This window comes from Doryrhamphus excisus, linkage group LG20, assembly GCF_037039965.1.
Source record: "Doryrhamphus excisus strain RoL-2023G ecotype Guam linkage group LG20, RoL_Dexc_Guam_v1.1, whole genome shotgun sequence".
NCBI classification, from domain to species: domain Eukaryota; kingdom Metazoa; phylum Chordata; class Actinopteri; order Syngnathiformes; family Syngnathidae; genus Doryrhamphus; species Doryrhamphus excisus.
This window is the reverse complement of record NC_136376.1, coordinates 1995645-2010258: the sequence shown is the minus strand read 5'-3', so window position 1 is coordinate 2010258 and position 14614 is coordinate 1995645. Positions and strand designations below refer to the sequence as shown.

The 14614-nt window shown below is 39.9% G+C and overlaps 1 long non-coding RNA gene across 1 annotated transcript in view; it reads left to right on the top strand.

Annotated features, from left to right (window-relative positions):
• Positions 1-14614, top strand: part of LOC144894451 (uncharacterized) — a 67477-nt gene that overhangs the window by 40669 nt on the left and 12194 nt on the right. The window contains exons 4-9 of the long non-coding RNA XR_013625130.1: positions 712-945; positions 1671-1737; positions 2400-2481; positions 2621-2680; positions 2947-3051; positions 3123-3288. This is a non-coding gene — a long non-coding RNA (uncharacterized LOC144894451). The remainder of the gene's footprint in view (positions 1-711; positions 946-1670; positions 1738-2399; positions 2482-2620; positions 2681-2946; positions 3052-3122; positions 3289-14614) is intronic.

The following is a 14614-nucleotide window of genomic DNA, read 5'->3' as shown; positions in this document are numbered from 1 at the left end:
ATGTGTATAGTCCACTTGCATAAATAAACACCGCACCTCAAATAAACTCAAGTCATTTATTTTGACACTTTTGTAGTGAACCAAGTTATGGCTTGTTATGGTAAATTCTCATCATATTAATTTTTATTTTCATTCGTACAATTAAAGGCCTTACCTTGAATAAAGGCCTGCGCCCCGTAGCTGTAATAGGCCAGGTACGCGTGGCCCCCTCTGCGTACCCCCAAAAGCAAACTGGAAGCATGTAACGATACGTCGTTAGCTTTTTAACGGCCGCACGTCTTTTATGAGCTCCAGTTAGATGGCGCAGGTGTACCTAATGAAGTGTCCAGTTAGCGTGTGTGATCCTGTGACCTTACGTCACTTCCTGTATGAGCGCTCGCTTGCACCTTTTTAACACGCCGGTGTCTGGCCCTCGCGTTGTAATGGGGGGAGCAGATGTCCGCCCGCCGACGACGACGACGCCCCCACCCCCCTCCCCGACCGCCGCTTTTTTTACACTCCACGACAAGAGCGACATTATAATCTATACAAATTGTCTCACCGGTGTCGCGAACGGAACGCTCCCTCGCCAGCCGGGCTGCTTCGTAAATAGAAGATTAGAGGAACACACTGTGGCACGGCTTTTTGCATTATAGATTACAACCTATCACGTTGACTTGTTCTCTGCTTTTGCATGAATAACTTTCTTTGACTTTTTCCTCTCATCAACAGTCTCCGCCAGACATGCAGAGCCGGGAGGCCACCTTGTCGTAGGAGTTTGACACAGCGTCCATTGTGTAACAGCTGTAAAACACAAATTATTAACTCCACATGCCTGCGCCTTGTGATGAACCGGAATCCCAGAACAACCTTTGGATTTCGGCCAGTCACCTTGGTGGGAGACGCTGATTGAGAACAGGACTGTGGATCCGGGTCAGCCATTGTGCATGCGCCGCCGAGGCCGAGGTACATGACTAATGCGAGGGTGTGGCGAGGCTGTTTGAATGCATTTAATCTGCCGGGCCCTGCGGACGCGGCAGCTGCGGAATGACACCGTGGAAAAACATTTTTCAGTCATTTTCGACTCGTTTGTTTGGACAAGCCGCACCTTAAAAGCACCGTAGGGGATGGTGTCAAGGAAAGAGGGGGGGGGGGGGGGGGGGGGCAAAGAAAATAAAGTAGGCATGGACGCAGATACCCAGTGGCTTGAATACATATCTCTACATCACAGCATGATATCATAGCTGAACCTCCAATTCAGATTTTGACATGGGAATAATCTGTTCCTGGGTCAAACTGAGACCTTGTGTAGCAATGTTTCAATTAGGGCTGTCAAAAACAATTACAAATTAATTTAATAAATTAATTTCACACATTTCCAACACCAACACTGTATACTCCATGTATCTCCAACTCACAAACACACCTCTAGTGGGTTCTTCCTGGGAACCACGCGTCATCTTTCTCGCCGGATGTCATTCAGGGACGCTCCGAACATCATAAAAACCACTTCACGATACGTGGACGTGTGTTCTGAGTAAACCGGAAGAAGTTAAGATATTCTCGTCACGAAGTACAATTTGCTGCATTCAAGTATGCTGGGAAATCCTGGAAAATACACAGAAAATATGTACTTAAATGATCATTTGACAGCCGTCGTTTTAAGTAACGTTTTATTTAATGTTTTCTAGGGCTTATGCTGCCGATTCTAATGGATTTGGAAAGGAGGAACAATATTCCGGACCTTTTTTCCACCCTGTATGTATTCATTTGGTCATTCAAGTATATATTTATTCATTTGATTGCATTTTAATTTTTTTATTTAATTTTTGTATTATTTTTTTTTTTATTTGTAAGCTGGTTATTTTTATGTATTTTCTAATTAATTTTTATTTAGTTTATTTATTCATTGTAATTTTTCATTATTTATTTAAATTCATTTTCTACTTATGTCTCTTATTTATTTATTTTTAATATTTTCATTTTTTTAACTCTATTGTCTATTATTCATCTTCTTGTATTTGATTAATTTATTTATTTTTATAAATTTATAAACACATTAATTAATTTGTATTAGATTTTTTTTCTTATTTTATGTCATCATTTATTTGTATTTTTTATTGACTTTAATTAAGTTAATATTATTTTATTTATTATATGAAATATCTTTTCATTCTATTTACATTTTTCTCTGATTTTATTGATAATTTTGCAGTATTTTAATTGTATTAAAGTATGTATTTTAGTTATGCCATATTATAGTAAAATTATTATTTATTATTATTTAAGTGTATTAGATTTTTTATATTTATTTAATCTTTTCATTTGATTTTCCAACTTTTATTTTTGATTTATTTATGTATTTGTAATGCCTCTTTGATTTTTTTCTACCTCTCTATTTAATGGTTCCTTTATGGAAGATTTAAACAACAGGAAGTGAACCAACCCGAACCATCAGCAACCGCTTCTTGTTGGATTGTTCCGGCCCTTTCCCATCCATCCGTAATTTCCCCATCTTTATTATTCTTATTCTCACTTACGATGTCGGGACAGACGCAAATGCGGAGTTTGCTCCGGCGTCTCCCGGCAATGATGTGATGACACCCAAAACCCAGGAGTGACTTTGTCTCTTTCCCCGCAGGAGGAACAAGCGAGATGATTTGTTGAGGGGCCCCGGGGAGCGAGCGCGCCTTGAAAACAGGTGGTGCAACATCACACCGCAGCGTGCCTTCAGGGAATATTTGTAGATATTCAGGAAATGCGGCAAAACAAAACACAATCCCTGCGACAGACGCATAAACGCCACAGACGGGAGGATGTGATTAACTCCTGACATGCCCCCCCCCCCCCCCACCCCTTTTCCCTCCCCGTGTCATTTAGTCACACTTGAAAGCCATGTTTTTTCTGAGAAGAACTATGCTATAACTGTGATGATTTTTATCTCTCGTTTATTCGGCAACGGAGTAGCTTAGCGCAGAGCAAGATGGGTCAAGAGGAACAATTTCTTCATTCTGACAGATGGCTCCAAAATGTATTAGCGGAGAGGCCAACTGTCAATCCGGCCGCCCAAAGGTCCTTACGGCGCCTTTTTTTCCCCCCGCTGAAAAATGATGTAATCAAGCCGTCCTTCCTTCCTACCACAGCTCCATCCATCCTCTCTAAAGGCTCGCCGCCGTCCCTTTGGCCTCGCTCTGGATCAAGTCCCCATAAGACCCCCCCCCCCACCCTCGACCCCGTTAGAGGTGCATGATGGGCGGCCCTGTCACTTCAAATGGTTGCCCGGGTCCGGCGTGAGAGTCGCCCCTCACTGTGAGTAAACCTCAGCGTTATTTGGCTTTTATGGGCTACGGGTGGATAACTCAGCGGAATGGATGTGGACAACTTAGTTATTGTCACTCAGGGCGAGGGAGTCAATGTTGTTACTCGCTTGCAAATGGCTTTCCGTCGAGCCGTATCAAAAGTTATGTGGCGTGAGAAAGAACTCCGGAATCGGTCCGATACGCCAGATGTCCCGGTCCGGATCCGGATGCAGAGGTCTTGATGCCTCATGATGTTAACACAAACGAACACTTTTGTGGGGTTTGCAGTCCTTTATGAACCTGCTAATACCTGCTCTTCTGGGCAGTGCGGTATTAGATATTTACACAGGAAACCAGAGGTGTGGACTCCGGAATATTTAAAGGGCTCAAGCCAAAAATCAGTATGCGGATCGAAAAGACTCCGTAATCAGGAAAAAAACCCAAAAACAAACAAAAAAACTAGTTTTGACAAATATCATCAAAGAGTTCGCTTGGACTTTGACATCAACGACTCGGACTTCAGTCTGACGACTTGAATGACGTTGAACGCAACCCCATTCATAGTAGTCAACTTATGTGATCTTTACTATTCGGGATTCCTGGATCAGGGTTTCATGCTGACGATTCTGATTCCGATCATGTGTGACATCATCTGATTCCGATCCAATCTACCGATCGGTAGAAACCAGATCGTGCCAGTACACCCACAGGATTTATATTTTATTTATTTTTATTAGTTGTATATATAACAATAATAATAATTATTATTATTACTATTATTATGATAATAATGATGATGTTATTATTATCAATAAGAATATTATCAATAATATTATTAATAACAATAATAAAAATTATTATTATTATTATATAATATTATTGATAACAATAATAATAATTATTATTATTATTACTATTATTATGATAATAATGATGATATTATTATCATTAATAAAAATTATTATTATTACTATTATTATGATAATAATGATGATATTATTATCATTAATAATAATTATTATTATTACTATTATTATGATAATAATGATGATATTATTATTATTATCAATAAGAATATTATCAATAATATTAACAATAATAAAAATTATTATTGTTATTATATAATATTGATAACAATAATAATAATAATTATTATTATTACTATTATTATGATAATAATGATGATATTATTATCATTAATAACAATTATTATTATTACTATTATTATAATAATAATGATGATATTATTATCATTAATAATAATAATAATTATTATTATTACTATTATTATGATAATAATGATGATATTATTATTATCAATAAGAATATTATCAATAATATTATTAATAACAATAATAATAATTATTATTATTATATGATATTATTGATAACAACAATAATAATAATAATAATAATAATAATTATTATTATTATTATTATAAAAATTCTTGATTGAAATGAAAGCAGGGAGATAAAGGAAGCCCAAACTTTTAATCTAATTAATTCTCATACTTTTCATAACTGCATCCGAGACTGGCATGATGTTACCCCCGCGACCCTCGTGAGGATAAGCGGTAGAAAATGAATGAATGAATGATCATTGTTTGTGACTATTGAACAATAATTGATATGTAGTACTCTACACTGGTCACTAGGTGTCAGTAATGTTAGCATTTGGCATTCCTAATGCTAATGTTTTCATGTAATGCGAGTGTAAAGCTGACTATAGGGGTGTTAGTGTTTGTCTAGAGGGCTCTAATAGTGGTAAAAACCGTATTGTAGATAACTTTTCTATGCTTTCTATGCTATAGTCCGGTTTCCTCCCACATTCCAAAAACATGCTAGGTTAATTAGCGACTGCAAATTGTCCATAGGTATGAATGTGAGTGTGAATGGTTGTTTGTCTATATGTGCCCTGTGATTGGCTGCTGGGATAGGCTCCAGCACCCCCGCGACCCTTGTGAGGAAAAGCGGTAGTAAATGAATGAATTAATTTGCAAAAATGAATCATATTTTTAATGACCTCTCATGGCCCACTTGCAGTACCACCACCGCCCACCAGGGGTCCGCGGCCTCACTGGTTTATGATATATAGTTATTGTCAAAAAAACAATAACTACATGTAAATACATAGGATGAGGCCCTCAGTGGAAAAAGTTTGGACACCCCTGGCCCAAGCCATCGCCAAAGCACATAGTTTTGGGCCTTAAAGACAATGTTCAAAGGCCTTGTTTTAAATTTCAAGGCAGATGAATGCCTCATATATGATGTGTTTCTTCACTTGTGGAGAGCCTTTGATGGCGGGGAGGGGAAGACGTGGGTTTGTTATTGAAGTAAAGAATAATAAGGCCACTGCGTGCCGGCTGTGTACCGAGACCTTGATATGAATCCAATGCACTATGCATGGCCTCTCACAGCAAGCACGGAGACAGGAAAGCATGTGGCTTTTGATCCCGCTTTCCTTCTGCTTCTCTTTCATCTGACCCATCCTCCGACGTTGTCACCAGACGGAAAAAAAACAAAAAAACTTGCGCGCTGCCTCCACTAAGCTAACCCCTCCGGGGCAGCGCCACGCCTCGCCTCGCCCTCGCTCACTTCGGACATTTTTAGTCATTAAGTGCCTGGCGTCTCGTAGTGGCCGTGACGTTTTGTTTCAGGCATTTTGTGTCGCTGCCTCGCTAAAGAAAATAACCTCCCGTGTTGAATCTTTGAAGAGATACCGAGCTTTTTCAGCTCCACCATCAGCGGCGCGGAGGCAAGAATTTTGACTTTGCTCTCCTCGTGTCAGCGAATTACACACCAGAAGTGATCCAGGCGATGCAGAGGAGGGCATAGCGAAGAAGATAATATGTTGGCTTTGGACGTGATCCGCTGAACATACGTTTTTCTTCCAACATAAATTTCCCATCACGGTAGCGCCACAGACTTTAATACTCTGGATTCAGCATTTCAACTTTATAAATTCCATCCCTTTCACCTCAGGGCGGCATTAATAATCATTGAAGTGAGTGTAGAGCAAATGATGCATTTGGAAGTTGGAGTGTTTCCACGGCACAGCGCAAGCCTGTGGTGGGTAGCGCAGCTAGCTACCTCCCACTTCCAGGCACTTACCGTCAGAGGGAGCGTTCATTCCAAAAGGGATAATAGAAACTCGTTTGCTCACCAATAAAATCAAGCGGCTGCAACGGTGAAGTCCGCACACAACGCAAAACATCTCCATGACGCATAGCAGCCTGTCCAGCGACGCGAGGATAAACAATCCAACTCAACTTTTCCTTAACTCAACCCTAGGGTTGTCAAGCCGAATCCGAAATCTTACCTTTATGCATTCTCACATGGTATCGGGATTTGGGACCAAATATGAAGGGAAAAAAAACGGGGAAAATTCAGTATATTCTGTGGTGTGCGGGAGAAGATTACATGGTGCGTTCAAGAACCATTGAACAAAGTGGCAAAATAAACTCTGCTCTTTAATAGAGTTGGAAAGTCAGCATTTCAAGAAATGCTGCAAACATTTGACAGACAGTAAAAAAATAGCCTTTCTCTAACTTTCACCAAGATTTCATTAATAAGATATATTCTCATTATATATTATTATTATACATAATCATAATGTGAGTGCAGCGGTGTCCAAACTTGAAAAAAAATGAAAGAAAGTTGATATGCTAAGAAGTGATAAAACTATTCATGTAAACTTTTTTTTTGTTGGTTTTTAAAATATTTAAAATATAAACTTTCTCTTTAAACAAATTATGTAAATGTTATTTTTGTTATATTATTATGACTTTATTCCCCATTCTATTAATATTTTGACTTCATTACCAAAATATAACATTTACCTGAATTTAATTTTCCCAAAATGACTTTTATATTTTGTTATGCTTGTTTATTTTGTTTGTTGTATTTTTTTAAAAAATACAATTTTTAAACCTTGTATATAAAAAAGTAAAAGTAAACATTTCAAAATAAACCGGGGTTATTTTGTGACATCATTGTTCCAGTCATATTTTTTCATCATACTTTTCTTCAAATTCATTTTAAGACCTTAGTCTCATTCTCGTCTACCCAATCGCGTTCGTCGTCTCGTCATGTGACCTAGGTGTCTTGTCACACCCTTTGCGACTAAACCAACTTAAACACATCCACCCAATCTAGTTTGCCCATCTGGGAAAAAAAAACAACACATCGAAGTCCAGAAAGTGTAAAATATGCTAACACAATGCTTATTCAGCTACACAAAAAATAAACATGAACACAAAAGGTGACCACTTTTTTCATTTATAAGTCGCTCTGGAGTATAAGTCGCAGGAACAGCCAACCTATGAAAAAAAGTTCCACTTATAGTCGGAAAATACGTTAAATGCACACAAATACAAGAAGGAACAGTGCCAAGTGATGTGTGTTCACAGAAAGTCGAGGCTAAAGTAATGCTGCTCTTTAATACAGTTGAAAATCCAGCATTTCTAGAAATGCTGCAAACATTTGAGAGACAGTTTTGGACTTGCGGAATTGTGAACTGATTTCCACTAGTTGACAGGATGGAAGATCTCATATTAAAGGTATGTAGTGCATAATTATGATATATTATTATTATTATGCATAATCGCAACATTAGTGCAGGGGTGTCATATGTATTTCCAGCAAGGGCCACACACTGAATAATGAAACATTTTGCAAAGCTCGACATGTAGAGTAGTTACACTTCCTGTCCGTCATTAACTGCGGTCTAACAATCGCAAAATGTTTTTAACAGAACCGACGTTCTCCCAGTCGTGCGACGCAGACATTGTGGGGGGCCGCGTCTCCGAGAGACTCCAAAGCCTTCCTTTTGCATCCGTGCGCGACGTCGGGAGGCACGCGTGGCGTCGATTTGATCACGGGATGAAAAACAGGTAAAGCTGCAAAAAAGTTTTGTACCCAAACTCCAAACTCGTGTATGCGTCGCAGCGTGTCACTCCCCAGATGTTTGTTTAGCCCGTCGCGGCAACAAGAAAAGAAAAAAACCCCAAAAAAACAACGCAAGGAGGACTGACTTTGAAGTGATTGATCTCCTCCATAGAAAAGGAGGCTTTTTATTCTCCAAAGCATCAATGTAGAAAGGCTATTATGCCAGTCTTCCACATCGATTCCAAGGCGACCCCGCCACTTCTCGGGTAACAACAAGGTGTTGCTATGATAATAATCATAATATGTCAAGTATCGCCAGCCATCAGAGATGCTAGTCTCACTTTAATGATTCTGGGAAATTGAGGATTACCCGGGATATGAGAGCAAGCCTACAGTTTTCATATAGTGTGGGAGGTTGCGGGGCTGTGTATTAGTAATCGCAGGGGAGAGCCGAGAGGTGGGAGAGAAAATCTGCTTCTTCTCTTCTCTCATTCATCATCGCCGTCCTCTGGTGAGGAAACATGGCAAATGGCCAAATGAATGCACTTCATAAAGCGCAAATGTCTCCTCTGATGTGCCTCTCGCTGAGGATCCGCACAGAGGAGAGGAGAGGGTCGGAGAAGGGGGGGGGTGGATTTCCACAGATATATTATTGTCAAACTCCGCTGCCCCCGCTTCTCTGCGTTATTATGATATCGTAGGAGATTTTACAATAAGATTTGGCGACTTCAGCCGAGCCGTTACCATAACCGCGTTACGGCGATGCGCAGCACTTTTCAATAGAGGAGCATATATTGTCTGACTGGATGATAAGTTTCCTCAAATAAGCACTCACTCATTTTTTATTTATTTACCCCCCCCCCCCTCTCACCCGCTCTACCCAACCCAACCCCCCCTACCCATTCACTGTGTTGGGAGCCTTTTGTAATTCAAAAGGATCTCTTGACCAAAAATCTCCTCGGCAGATAAAAGTGGATGAGATGTGGAGACAGGAAGGACCTCCTAATAAGATGGTCAGTGCCACGGGGAGGTGCTATATGGATCTGTAACACCCCCCCCACCACCACCACCACCACCACCACTTTCCACACCGCCCCCGCGCACACACACTTCTCCTTGGCTTCCTCCTCGTGGCATCACATTCAGAATATTTACTGTAAAACAAGAAATGACACCGTGGCGACACGGCTGCAGCATCACTTGGCTCAAGGGCATCTTCCTTTTGGCCAAACGGAATCAACACCAAGCCGGAACCAAAAAAAAAAAAGGCAAGTTAAATAGTAAACTAAAAATTAAATAAAAGTCAAATAAAGCCTGATTACTTTCAAAATAAATACATCACATACAAACAGAAATATATATATGATTATTAAAATTATAAAAATAATACCCAAATGTAAAATTGTGGAAATAATAATAATAGAATGTAAATTAAAGTAGTAATTTTCTGTATTTTTTAAAATGTGTTTTAAGGTGGAATATTTAATTATATTATAAATTTAATTCAGTTAAACGCTAATTTTCTTCTCTTTCACCTGCACAGGTAATTTCCTCTCCAAGCTGTGCAAAGCGCCCCCCCCCCCCCCCCAACCAACCAGGACAGGCGTCAGGTTTTTCTGCTTCTTTTTTTAGGGAACTAATCTGGGCCATGTTCTGGTGCAACGTGTTTACCGTTTGTGTGATTAGTGCAATTATGCTTTTTGATGCACGGGGCTCCCCTTTTGTACGCCTCTATTAATTACTATATTGATTCAACTTAACACCTAATGCCCGTGCAACATAAATCATATTTTCCACTTAATTGTTGTGTTTCTAACTAATTAAGGGCAAAGCTGCTTTGGTTGGGGAAGAGGAAAAAATAAAAAAAATAATAAAAGAATGTTATTTACTATTTATTCCCCTGGCTGTCACAATGCAAAGTAATGCGATTAGATTGTTTGTGCATGTTTAAGTATATATGTAGATTTATTTTTTAAATGATGAAAACATAGTAGCCTGACTGCTTTTATTTAATTATTATATTTTAATTAGAGCTTATCCTGAAACACACACATACACACACATACACACACAGAATGGTTGCGGAAGTGAGGGTCAAAAGAGGGGGCTCCAAGAAGTGCCGGTCTGGCTATAATTACAGCCTGAAAATGGCATATTTACCATCTCCGCCAGCGAGGTCGTGCCTTCTGTCGTAGTAAACGTAGCGAAGTATGAAAGAGCCAATTACGGCACACTGGGTGACCTTTTAACAACTATTACCGCATCCCATCAACGCATTATCGTGACGGGGAAAAAAGGAGAGCGCGAGAATGACAACGTTATCCCGTCACAGGGCTGTGACGCGCGGGGGGGGGGGGGGGGGGGCCCTCGTCCGTCGGCGTCGTGTCTCCCGCGCAGCCGGTGACAAGTTGCGCTTTTGAAGAATCGGCACAATAAAAAATCAGACAAGTGAAAAGGAAAAGAAAGAAGACAGGGAGAGAGAGATACGGCGGATGCGAAGGGGGAAGAAAAGGGAGGAGGGGGGACTCGAACAATAGCCGGCGTACAGTACATTAGCTGTGGATGTCAAGCACCCCGGTCGCTCCCAATGAAAAGCACAACAAATAAGACGTTGGCCTGTTTGTATTCATTATCAGTCAGCACATGCCCCGGCTCCTGCATTAAACATTAGACTGCCTCTGATGTCTGCTTAACAGTTTAATTCCCTCCCCGCCGCTCAGCCTGTCATAATAAACCCAGCCAAGCACACACAAAGTCAAATAAGAGTGTGAGGGGGCCGCCTTTGTGTGTACGCGTTTGTATGTATGGCTATCCTCGTCTACGTGTGTGTGTGTGTGTGTGTGTGTGTGTGTGTGTGTGTGTGCGGCTGCAAGAGAGCGACATACACGTCATTCATAATAGCCCCCCATTGCCCGACTTGCCTTTATTGTAGTTTATCTGATCACAGATTAAGTAGATCTCAAGAGTGGCTGACCGCCCGAGTGTGTGTTTGGATGCTAACGTGTGTGTGTGTGTGTGTGTGTGTGTGTGCTGGAAGCCATCAATATTTGTGTGAGTACACACACACACACACACACACAGCGTACAATTCATTCGGTACACTCACACGTTTCGATGAAAAGATAATCAATCAATCATTCTTACTTTATTCTATGCTGTAGCATATTGATAGGAATATATATATATATATATATATATATATATATATATATATATGGGAGTGGCAAAATATTAGAAACGGCTTTCATTATCATGCAGTACGCCATTAAAAATAGGCATACTTTATACTATATACTACTTTATACTATATACTACTGTATTGTTCAATGGATACCACTAAAGGGTTCAAAGAAAGCAAACTAATGCAAACAACTGTTGGAAAATTGTTGATAGATTATTTAAACTCTGAAAATATTTGGATATGAATGCTTTTTTTGGGGTTGACTCCATCCCATCATTTGTGGAAAAATATGAATATCAGTATATTTATATGTATGTATATATATATTATATTTTATAATATATATATATTATATTTTATAATGTGTATATATATACAATTATTATAGTATAATTATATATATAATAATAATAATATATTATAATATAACAAAATAAATAAATATGGATAAATATACATATATAAATATATATATATTATATTATAATATATTATAATATAACAAATAAATAACTATATATATGTGTGTATATTTATGTGTGTATGTGTATATACACATATAAATATACTGATATTCATGTTATTCCACAAATTATAGGCTTAATCTTAATCTTAATCTATAAGTATTCATGCATAAAAACGGCTAATAATAAAGAAATGAATGAATAAATGAATAAAAGGCATTAAGAAGATACATTCTAACCCATGACATCACATCCTGTCCAAAGCCGGAACAATTTATAGCAGCACACACACGTATGTCTTGTTATTTATGTCTTATTTTCTCTGATTAATTCTACTTTGTATATTTTTTATTTTTTATACTGTAATAGCAATGGCAATCTGACCATAGGGGTGCTATTTCATGTCGAGAGGGCTCTCCTGTTACAAACCGTATGCAGGAGATCTTAAACAGGTTTTCTATGCTCTAACTATAAAAATAGTAAAACAAAGGAAGCAATGAACCACCATAAAAGAGGGACAAATTTACAGCAAATAAATAAACATACTGGAACTAAAAATGATGAAATCAATTCATACAAATTGATTCAAAATGAAAAGCAAAGTTGGGATTGATGGACTTGACAAAGTCTTGGTCTACATGGATGACGAATTTGCTTGCACAAAAACGTAACAAACTGCAGGAAGTCCTGAGATAAGAACAGTGAGAGTGCCCCCGTGCTTGCCAAATAGTGATCCCTAATGTAAATGCTTGGCACCAAAACGTGATATTTCTTACATTTTGCCAGTTTCGATGGTGGTGACAGTATGATGAGGGATGGAACAGAAGAGAAACATGAAACGTATGGCGGTAGCTTTCACTTGCCAAATAGTGAGCCAAGTGCCCCCCCCTTCCCTCCCCCATTTTAATAACGCCATTGTTTGTCAATGTATTATCTTATAATGGTCGTTTGTTTCTCATGGAACATTCCAGTCTTCAGCAGGAGGTTGGCACCTGAGAACGTGAGCAGACAGGGGTGTCATGTGTGTGAGTGTGGGGGGGGGGGGGGGGGTGCCCAGGGTGATTTTTCTTTCCATATTAGGATAGCTAATTCATTGAAACCTGCTTTCCTTTTCCTTTACATTAGAGGGGGGTGTCCAATTTGGGTCCTGGAAATGTAATTAAAGCAAATAAGCCCCAACAGCCTGCACGGCGGACGAGTGGTTAGCGTGCAGACCCAATTAACCTAGCAAAAACATGCTAGCAAAACATGCTAGGTTAATTGGCGACTCCAAATTGTCCATAGGTATGAATGTGAGTGTGAATGGTTGTTTGTCTATATGTGCCCTGTGATTGGCTGGCTCGCCCGAAGAATGCTTGTTTGTCGAAATGTGCCCTGTGATTGGCTGGCTCGCCCTAAGAATGGTTGTTTGTTCCTATATGTGCCCTGTGATTGGCTGGCTCGCCCTAAGAATGGTTGTTTGTTCCTATATGTGCCCTGTGATTGGCTGGCTCGCCCTAAGAATGGTTGTTTGTCTATATGTGCCCTGTGATTGGCTGGCTCGCCCTAAGAATGGTTGTTTGTTCCTATATGTGCCCTGTGATTGGCTGGCTCGCCCTAAGAATGGTTGTTTGTCTATATGTGCCCTGTGATTGGCTGGCTCGCCCTAAGAATGGTTGTTTGTCTATACGTATGTGCCCTGTGATTGGCTGGCTCGCCCTAAGAATGGTTGTTTGTTCCTATATGTGCCCTGTGATTTGCTGGCTCGCCCTAAGAATGGTTGTTTGTCCCTATATGTGCCCTGTGATTGGCTGGCTCGCCCTAAGAATGGTTGTTTGTCTATATGTGCCCTGTGATTGGCTGGCTCGCCCTAAGAATGGTTGTTTGTTCCTGTATGTGCCCTGTGATTGGCTGGCTCGCCCGAACAATGCTTGTTTGTCTATATGTGCCCTGTGATTGGCTGGCTCGCCCGAAAAATGGTTGTTTGTCGAAATGTGCCCTGTGATTGGCTGGCCACCAGTCCAGGGTGTACCCCGCTTCTCGCCCGAAGACAGCTGGGATAGGCTCCAGCACGATGATCATTGAATGAATGAATGATCATTGTTTTGTGACTATTGAAAAATTAATGATATGTAGCACTCAGTAATGTTAGCATTATGCATTCCTAATGCTAATGTGTAAGTTTTCATGCAATGCTAGTGTAAAGCTGACTATAGGGGTGTTAGTGTTTGTCTAGAGGGCTCTAATAGCTTTATAAACCGTATTGTAGATAACTTTTTGATGCTTTCTATGCTATACTCCGGTTTCCTCCCACATTCCAAAAACATGCTAGGCTAATTAGCATGACTCCAGATTGTCCATAGGTATGAATGTGAGTGTGAATGGTTGTTTGTCTATATGTGCCCTGTGATTGGCTGGCCACCAGTCCAGGGTGTACCCCGCCTCTCGCTCGAAGTCAGCCGGGATAGGCTCCAGCATACCCACAAACCTTGTGAGTATAAGTTTAATGGATGGATGAATGGAGTTTAAAAGTGGTGTCCCACCAATGAGACTCCTCCAGCTGCTTCCTGTTGTGCACCCAAACCAAACGGTCGCCATTCCTCCCACATTAGCAATCATCAGTGTGTTGCTTGCATGAACAACATTATATTCGACTTTTCTGAAGTCCATAGCAGTCGTGTTGTGTTCCGTGTTTATTTTCTGCTTCTGCATGTGTTTTCTTTCTGTTCCTCGCGGCCCCCGCTATCTCGCCGCCACAGCCAGAGGTTGGCACCAACAGCGTGCGGTCATAACACTTGAGTGATGGAACAGCCTGGCTGCAAAGA